The sequence below is a fragment of the Canis lupus genome, chromosome 20 (genome assembly GCF_011100685.1).
Source record: "Canis lupus familiaris isolate Mischka breed German Shepherd chromosome 20, alternate assembly UU_Cfam_GSD_1.0, whole genome shotgun sequence".
NCBI lineage: Eukaryota > Metazoa > Chordata > Mammalia > Carnivora > Canidae > Canis > Canis lupus.
Window position 1 is genome coordinate 6,786,883 of NC_049241.1, and position 8,881 is coordinate 6,795,763.

Consider the following 8,881-nt stretch of genomic DNA (forward strand, 5'->3'; position numbering starts at 1 on the left):
AGTAGGAGGCTTAATAAAAGACAAGTATTGTTAGTGTTATTCACATCAGAATGCTTTGTCCAACTCCTGAAACACCAGTGTCCCATCAGTGGGGAAAAACTAAGCTAGAAGAGGCAGAGAAACGATTGAATTGTTTCCCCCGTGCAACAGATGAGGCAACGGAGACTCACAGAGGATCCCAAAGTCACGCAGCAAATCTGCCGCGAGCCAGGCAGAGAACCCCAACTCCAGCAGCTTCCCTAAGCTGTGCTGTTTTCTTCTGCAAACCCAGAGCGTTTCTGAAATGCCCCACGTTGTGCCCTTGAGGCCCCGGTGGGGGCACGTGTTCTCCTCTTTTGGTGGCCAGCCAAGGGGAGGGTGCGCGTGACTCACAGGTGAGCCCGGCCGCGTCCTAGTTACTGTTCCTGTAGAGAAAACACTGCGCTCCCGCAGGCCCGCGGCTGGGGCTTCGAGCCCTGCTTGTTCCTGCTGCCGCGGCTCTGCTGGGTCGGGAGAACTCGCCGAGGTGGGGGGGGCCGCGCGGGGGACGCGGGTGTGGGGCGGCGGGGCAGGGAGGCCCGGGGAGGGCGCGGCGGGGGCGGGCGGGGGGCCTGGTGCGCAGGGCCCGAGGGAGCCCAGAGGAACCAGCTGCCCCTTGGGGCCACGCGTGGGTTTCACGGCCTTGAAGGCTCTTTACTATTTCAAACGGCTCAACGGCTTAAGAGATGTGGGATCCCTGGGTGGCGCAGCGGTTTAGCGCCTGCCTATGGCCCGGGGCGCGATCCTGGAGACCCGGGATCGAGTCCCACCTCGGGCTCCCTGCATGGAGCCTGCTTCTCCCTCTGCCTATGTCTCTGCGCCTCTCTCTCTCTCTCTCTCTCTCTCTCTCTCTCTCTGTGTGTGTGACTATCATAAATAAATAAAGAATTTTAAAAAAGAGAGAGAGCTGTGTGAGGTTCCTGCCGCCTGGGCCCCCTGCGGCCGCCTTCGCCCTTCCACCCCGTCCGGACCGCGGCACCCAGTGCCCCACCTCCCCGCTCCGGGCCTCAGGGCCTGGCCCGCCCAGCCCGCCCGCGAACTTCTATTATGTCACCAGCCGCCAATCAGAGTGGCTGATTAGTGTGCGACAACCAGCGTTCCTACCTCGGGTTGACACAATCCTGGCCAAGAGCAAAGACGCTTGACAGTTTCTGTCAGCAGGCAAAACTTTTTAGAGGGCTGTTGGCAAGCCTGCGTATCTTTATAGGGCCACTCATAGACCCCCTCCGGCCTCTCCCCCGTGCTGACTGTTCAGTCATCTGCACACGGCGGTGAGAAAACTGCTCTGCAAAGCCTGCAGCAGACCCTGAGAGACCGGGAGACACTTGCCCTCACTCTGCAGCTCCTGGCTCCAGCCCAGGGGCACTGCTCATCCCGCTTCTAAGTTCTAGAACGAGCCCCCAACACATTCTTCTTTACTTAAATTACTTTGTTTTTACCTAAATTAACCGGAATCAAGCCTTCCTGTCTCAGGCCAAATGGTGCTTTGGCAAGCCTTTCCACGTTATTACCCAGGCTTCTCCTTGCCTGGGCTGTGGGTTCCTTGGCAGGATTATTGCTAGTGTAGACTCTGTCTCTCCAACCTTGCTGACACAAGGACCTGCAGAGAATTCCAGTGGCCTGAATGGAAGATGTGAGCTGGCTGGTGGGTGGGAAGCGGAGTTCCACTTTCCATCCCAACCCATGTTGAAGACCCGGCTCCTCTTGAAGTCCAAAGATACCCTCTTTGTCAGTTAAAAGTCCCACTTCCTTTGTTCTATTTTGATTCTCACCACTAATGAGAGAATTTTTTGGATAGTTGGGGGTCCACCTGTTTTCATTCTTCCCATGGTCTAATCTAAGAGCCACTAAACCACAGCCTGCAACCCCCCCACACACACATCCATTCCACCTGGTTTTATAAATAAAACTGTAGGCCGCCACCACCACCACCAGCACCCGCCATCCACAGTCATGCCATAGCACGAGTTCTCTGTGGATGTGACCTGTGAAGGATGCTCTAACGCGGTCAGTCGGGTGCTCAACAAACCGGGAGGAGTTGAGTTTGACATTGACCTGCCCAAGAAGAAGGTCTGCATCAACTCTGAGCACAGCGTGGACATTCTGCTGGAGACCCTGGAGAAAACAGGAAAGGCCGCTTCCTACTTCGGCCCCAAGTAGTGAGGGCCTGGACCCCTGAGCCCATGATGGACCAAAGGGAGCAGGACGCTGATCCTCTTCTGCCTTCCAGACAGACCTGGGGCCTGGCAGTCCTGCTTAGCGATGGCAGTTCCTGACAGAGACCCTCACTTGCCCCACTCTTCCCTAGCTTCCCTGTAATAAAGTCGAACCACTTTTGCTGGATAAATAAATAAATAAATAAATAAATAAATAAAATTGTATTAGGACACAGACAGGCTTATAAATTTGTGTATTGTCTATGGCTGTTTTCACACTACAAGAGCCAACGTGAGACATTGTGACAAAGATCGTGTATTGGCAAGACCAAAATATTTGCTATTTGGTCCTTTACAGAGTTTGCAAACCTCTTAATTCCTCTACCTGGCTGCCCCCAGCATGATCTCTCAAGCCTCAGATGCAATCACACCATTCTTCAAAGCAAAAACAAGGGGCACTTGGGTGGCTCCGTGATTGAACATCTGCCTTTGGTTCAGGGCATGAACCTGAGGTCCTGGGATTGAGTCCTGCATTGGGTTCCCTGCATGGAGCCTGCTTCTCTCTCTGCCTGTGTCTCTGCCTCTTTCTGTGTGTCTCTCATGAATAAATAAAAAAATCTTTAAACGAAACAAAAAAACTCAAAATCAACAGTCTGTAAACAGAACTCCTTGGCATGGCTCTACCCAACCTGCCCACATTCCCTTCCATCCCTCCTATGCACCCTTCACCTCTGCTGTTGCAGAACTTTGACATCAACAGTTACACCTTTGTCCATGGTGTGCCTGATGCCTAGAATGCCCTCCCACTTTCTCTATCTGCCAAACCTCTAAACATCCTTTAAGACCAAATTCAAATATCACCTCCCCTGTACTCCCTTCCTGCATGCCCAGCAGAATTAATTGCTCCTTCCTCAATGCTCCCATAGCTCTTTGGATAGATGTGTGCCATTGTATTGACCAAACGGGATTGCATGATGTGTTTATGTGTTTGTCTCCACCACTAGACAATGAACTACTTAGAGATCAGGGACGTTGTCTCAGTGCCTTTCTGCCTTCGACAGGAACGAAGATGAATCATCTGGATGTTACAAGTAAGTCAGAAACAGACCTTTATAGAAGCACCAGGAACCTGACTGTAATGTCTTATCTACGCCACTTCTCATGATTGACTAACTATCTGGTTTCTTCTCATCTCCATACTTCCTGGTAGGTGAAATATCATAGATGCCCAGAAAATGTCTTACTGAGTGAGTGTGTAAATAGATAAAATACATGTATTTTTTCCTTTCTATTCTAACATCAAAATGCAGTTAATACATTGGCATATTTACTTTATTCATCAAGTACATTTAGGACTTTTAAAAGAAGTCTGTCTTCATCCAAAGATAGGCAAATGGCCAATAAGCACATGAAAAGATGGTTAACATCATTAACCATTCGGGCAATGCAAATCAAAACTACAATGAGATCCCACTTTATGCCCACCAGTATGGCTTTAATAAAAAAAGGCAGGCAATAACAAATGTCAGTGAGGATGTGTAGTAATTGGAATCTTGTATACGGCTGGTGGGAATGCAACACGGTACAGATGCTGTAGAAAACCATTTGACAGGTCCATAGTTACCAAGTGACCCAGCGATTCCACTCCCAAGCATATCCTCAAGAGGAATGAAATCATGCATCCTCACAAAAACATGGAAAATAATAGGAAAAATGTACAAACAATGAAAATGTCCACTGACTGATAAATGAATAAATAAAATGTGGCATAGTGCATACAATGAAATACTATTTAACCTCGAGACGCCTGGGTGGCTCAGTGGTTGAGCGTCTGCCTTTGGCTCAGGTCCTGATCCCCAGTCCAGGGGATGGAGTCCTGCATCAGGTTCCCTACAGGGAGCCCGCTTTTCCCTCTGCCTGTGTCTCTGCCTCCTCTGTGTGTCTCTCAAGAATAAATAAATAAGGTCAGCCCAGGTGGCTCAGCAGTTTAGCGCCAACTTCAGCCCAGGTTGTGATCCTGGAGACCCGGGATCGAGTTCTACCGTCGGGCTCCCTGCATGGAGCCTGCTTCTCCCTCTGCCTGTGTCTCTGCCTCTCTCTTTGTGTGTCTCATGAATAAATAAATAAAATATTTTTTTAAAAGAATAAATAAAATCTTTTTAAAAAAGAAATATTATTCAACCTTAAAAAGGAATGAAATTCTGACACATGCTACAAGATGCATGAATATTGAAGACATTACGCTAAGTGAGAGAGAAGCCAGTCACAAAATGCCATGTATCATATATATATATATATTTTTTTTAAGATTTTATTCATTTATTCAGGAGAGACACAGAGAGAGAGAGAGAGAGGCAGAGACACAGGCAGAGGGAGAAGCAGGCTCCATGCAGGGAGCCTGATGTGGGACTCGATCCCGGGACTCCAGGATCACGCCCTGGGCTGAAGACAGGCACTAAACCACTGAGCCTCCCAGGGATTCCCCCAGTGCCATGTATTATAAAATCGTGTTTATGTAAAATGTCTGGAATAGACAAATCCATAGAGGCAGAAAATAGATTAATGGTGGGCTGGGTTTAGTGGGGATGAGAGTGGGGGAGGCGATGAGCAATAACTGCTAATGGGTAGGGAGTTGCCTCTTGGGTTGATAAAAATGTTATGAAATTAGACACTGGTGATGGTTGTACAACTCTGTGAATACACTAACACCATTGAACTGTATATTTTAAATAGGTTAATTTTATGGTAGTGGATTATACAGTGTTGTTGTTCTTCAAGTATTCTGCAACAAGTAACAGCTAAAATTGGTGAATTCTATCAGTTTAACTTCCAGGTTGGGAAATTGTTCTACAGTTTTGCAAGATGTTACCACTGGGAGAAACTGAGTAAACAGTACATGGGATCTCTATTATTTATTACAATTGCATGTGAATCTACGATGATCTAAAAATTAAAACTTTAATTTAAAACCATACTCCTCCTCTTTTCTATTTCTCTCCTCCCCAAATAAGAATACCCCCCCAAAAAAGAATTTCCCAGAACATCATGTCCATGTTCCTTAAATGATATTGCTATTTGATGGCATCTTTTACTTCTTAGAAACCGTAGACCTAGCTCCTAAACCTTTACTATGACTTTTTCAAAAGTTGACCAAAGTGTTGGATGCAACAAAAATATTTATTGTCCCCAAAAAATAAAAAAAAAAAACTAAAATCATTAATGAATATTTGAATGGCTACCCCCAATAAATGGCTACCCAATATGATCTTATCAAATAGTGACCTGCAACTCAACTCATTTATTTCTCTGTGTGTGTGTGTGTTAAATGCTTAATATTTAATGTGGAATATTAGGAAGATTCAAAACAAGAAGTAACTTGGTTTTGAATCTTGTCTTTACATCTTGTAGCTAGCTCTGTGGCTTTGGATAAGTGTTTAACTTCTTTGAATTTCAATTTCATTTTCTATAAAAAGAAAATTGTAGTATCTACTCCATAGACTTGTTGTGAAAATTAAAATTACAGGAATAACTCATTCATGTAAAAGGCTCAGTAGAGTACCTGCCCATGCCCCATTGTAAGGGCTCTCAATACAAGATAGTTATTATGATGACGATAATACCAAGCATGGCGATTTATGCGCTGTTGTTCCTGACGTATATTTTTGTAGGTGACTGGAGCTGGTGGTTAGAGCTCTAAGCCCAGTAGGTTCTTGGGCTCACTTGATAATGGGCTTGTATTTCACCAGAGCTGGAGAAAAGGCTTCTATTGTCACTGTTCTGCTAGAGGATCAATAGGAAGACGAGAACAAAGACCTGGTTACATTGGAGGCTCAAGCTAATATTATTTTTAATGAAAGCCAAAAACAGTGTGGGAAAAAACACAGGAGGGGTGAGGCCAGCTAAGGTTTGTGTCCTGAGGTCAGCTGGTGGTTGAGTCACGAAGCATTTCATACAAATCGTGATCTGACAATCTGACAGTATTTTCCTTGCTAAAACTCAAGATACGTATTCTAAAAAAAACTTATTTTTTTAGAAATGTGTGTGATATGTGGTGTCTTGTATATGACAAGGTTTGTATATGACTTAAATCAAATTTGGTTATACATTTACTCTTTATTGAAAAGTGTAAGATTGTGTGACATCGGCACCTGCCTGGGAAACCTGAGCTTTAAGGTTGTGTAAGATTGTGTGACCTTTGGGATAACTGTGCAGAACATCTCTGCAAACGTGCGTCAGGGCCTGACCCCTCACCGAGCACAGAGGAGGCAAAACAATCCCTGTCCTCAGGCACACCTGGTACTGTACCTATGAAATGTAACAAACAAACAACAACAAAACCCACAGAAAAAAACCCAGAGAGATCTGTAATATATAAAAAATCAGGGCAGCCCTGGTGGCTCAGCAGTGTAGTGCCTGCTTTCAGCCCAGGGTGTGATCCTGAAGACCCAGGATCGAGTCCCACGTCGCGCTCCCTGCATGGAGCCTGCTTCTCCCTCTGCCTGTGTCTTTGCCTCTCTTTCTCTCTCTCTGTGTCTGTCATCAATAAATAAATAAAATCTTTAAAAAAAATAAAAAAATAAAAAATCAGTGATTCTATGAATGTTTTATCTTATCAGTAGGAGATAATATTAAAACAAAAATGATAATGAAGATCATCTTCATCTTTCTGGCACTTGTATAGTTTTAGAAAAACAGTAGAACAGTAGAAATATGGCTAATGTACTAGGCAATACAAAGATTAGAAATGAAAAGATCTGGAGTTCTGATACCCACTGTGACTTCAGTCAAGTCACTTAAACTCTCTGTGCTTCACTTTCCTTATCTGTAAGAAATGAATAGTAATACATACCTCATGGGTTTGGTATGAAATTATCTAAGATAAATTGAATTGTATTCAAATATAAGGTAACATTATAGGAAATTATAGAGAACATTCTCAGTTGTGGGCTGTTTACAGATAACCCAGGATCACAGCATTGTATTATTATTTTGAATTATAGTGTTACGCATTTTAGGCCAAAATTAGAGCAGGAAGTAAAAATTCCAAAAGAAAAGAAGAACACCACTGGAGGAGTCTAATTTACCAATTTTTCCCTGTTTTGTCTTTCAAGAACTTTAAGATCTTTGATTCATAAAAGAGAAATTTGTGTCCACATCAGAAGGCAAATGCTCATCAAATAATAGTGCATGCCTAGGGGATCCCTGGGTGGCTCAGCGGTTTAGCGTCTGCCTTTGGCCCAGGGCTCAATCTTGGAGTCCCGGGATCGAGTCTCACATCAGGCTCCCGGCATGGGCCTGCTTCTCCCTCCTCCTGTGTCTCTGCCTCTCTCTGTCTCTATGTCTATCATAAATAAATAAATCTTTAAAAAAATGTTTAAAAAAAATAGTGCATGCCTGAAGTGCTAGGTAAGGAATCATGCAGCAAGGCCTGGGAGATAAGGGAGAGTTCTGATTATGAGTTTGGCATGGGCACACGAAGGGCAGTATAGGCAAGAAGTAGGTATTCTTGGCCTTACATATCCAAAAAGAAGGGTGCACTACATTAGCATGATGGGGGGCAAGTAGAAAGCAAAGTAAGATTCCTTTTTTTTTTTTTTTAAGATTTTACTTATTTAAGGCAGCCTGGGTGGCTCAGTGGTTTAGCACCTGCCTCTGGTCCAGGGTCTGATCCTGGAGTTCCGGGATCGAGTCCCACATCGGGCTCCCTGCATGGAGCCTGCTTTTCCCTCTGCCTGCGTCTCTGCCTCTTTCTCTCTCTCTCCCTGTGTCTCTCATGAATAAATAAATAAAATAAAATAAAATAAAAATATTTTACTTATTTATTCATGAGAGACACAGAAAGAAAGGCAGAGACAGGCAAAGGGAGAGGCAGGCTCCCTGCAGGTAGGCCGATGTGGGACTTGATCCTGGGACTCCAGGATCATGCCCTGGGTCGAAGGCAGGCGCTCAATCACTGAGCCACCCAGGCATCCCGCAAAGTAAGATTATGATATATCTAGAAGACAGCAACGGAAGCCTAAAGGTGAAGTGATTCGATAAACACTAACTAAGCACTTACTTTGTGCTAGACTTTGTGCAAGGCCCTGGGGATAGGGGGATTAGTGGGGCTGTATTCCTTAGTGTTCTAGACAAGAGGCCTTTGAGTATATAGACTGAGGTTCAAGTCCTGGCTCTGCCACTTGAACTATCTATCACTTTAGGTAGGTGATGGAGTCAGCCATGGAAACAATTATAATACCATATAACAAATGGGCTAAGATAGGTATGTGCAGAAGATCTGGGAAGCCTCTGGTCAAGATGATCTCATAAGGTCATGCTTTGAGGCTTTCATCTGCTCCAAATATATGAAATGATAGATAAAGTATGAAAAGAGAGGGAGGAAAACATAACCACACTAAAAAATTACAATAAAAATCTCTGTGGAGGGATCCCTGGGTGGCGCAGCGGTTTAGCGCCTGCCTTTGGCCCGGGGCGTGATCCTGGAGACCTGGGATCGGATCCCACGATGGGCTCCCAGCATGGAGCCTGCTTCTCCCTCTGCCCGTGTCTCTGCCTCTCTATCTCTCTCTCTCTCTCTGTGTGTGCGATTATCATGAATAAATAAATAAAATCTTTAAAAAAAAAATCTCTGTGGAGCAAAAATGGAAGACAGACCAGTGTAATAAATAGGCCTTCCAGGCTCTGGATGGGGAAGCAGGCAGAGATGA

General features: G+C 45.0%; 1 pseudogene; it reads left to right on the plus strand.

Moving 5' to 3' along the window:
- The first annotated feature begins 1,971 nt into the window (after window positions 1-1,971).
- On the plus strand, window positions 1,972-2,309 carry LOC119864568 (annotated as a pseudogene).
- Window positions 2,310-8,881: the final 6,572 nt, after the last annotated feature.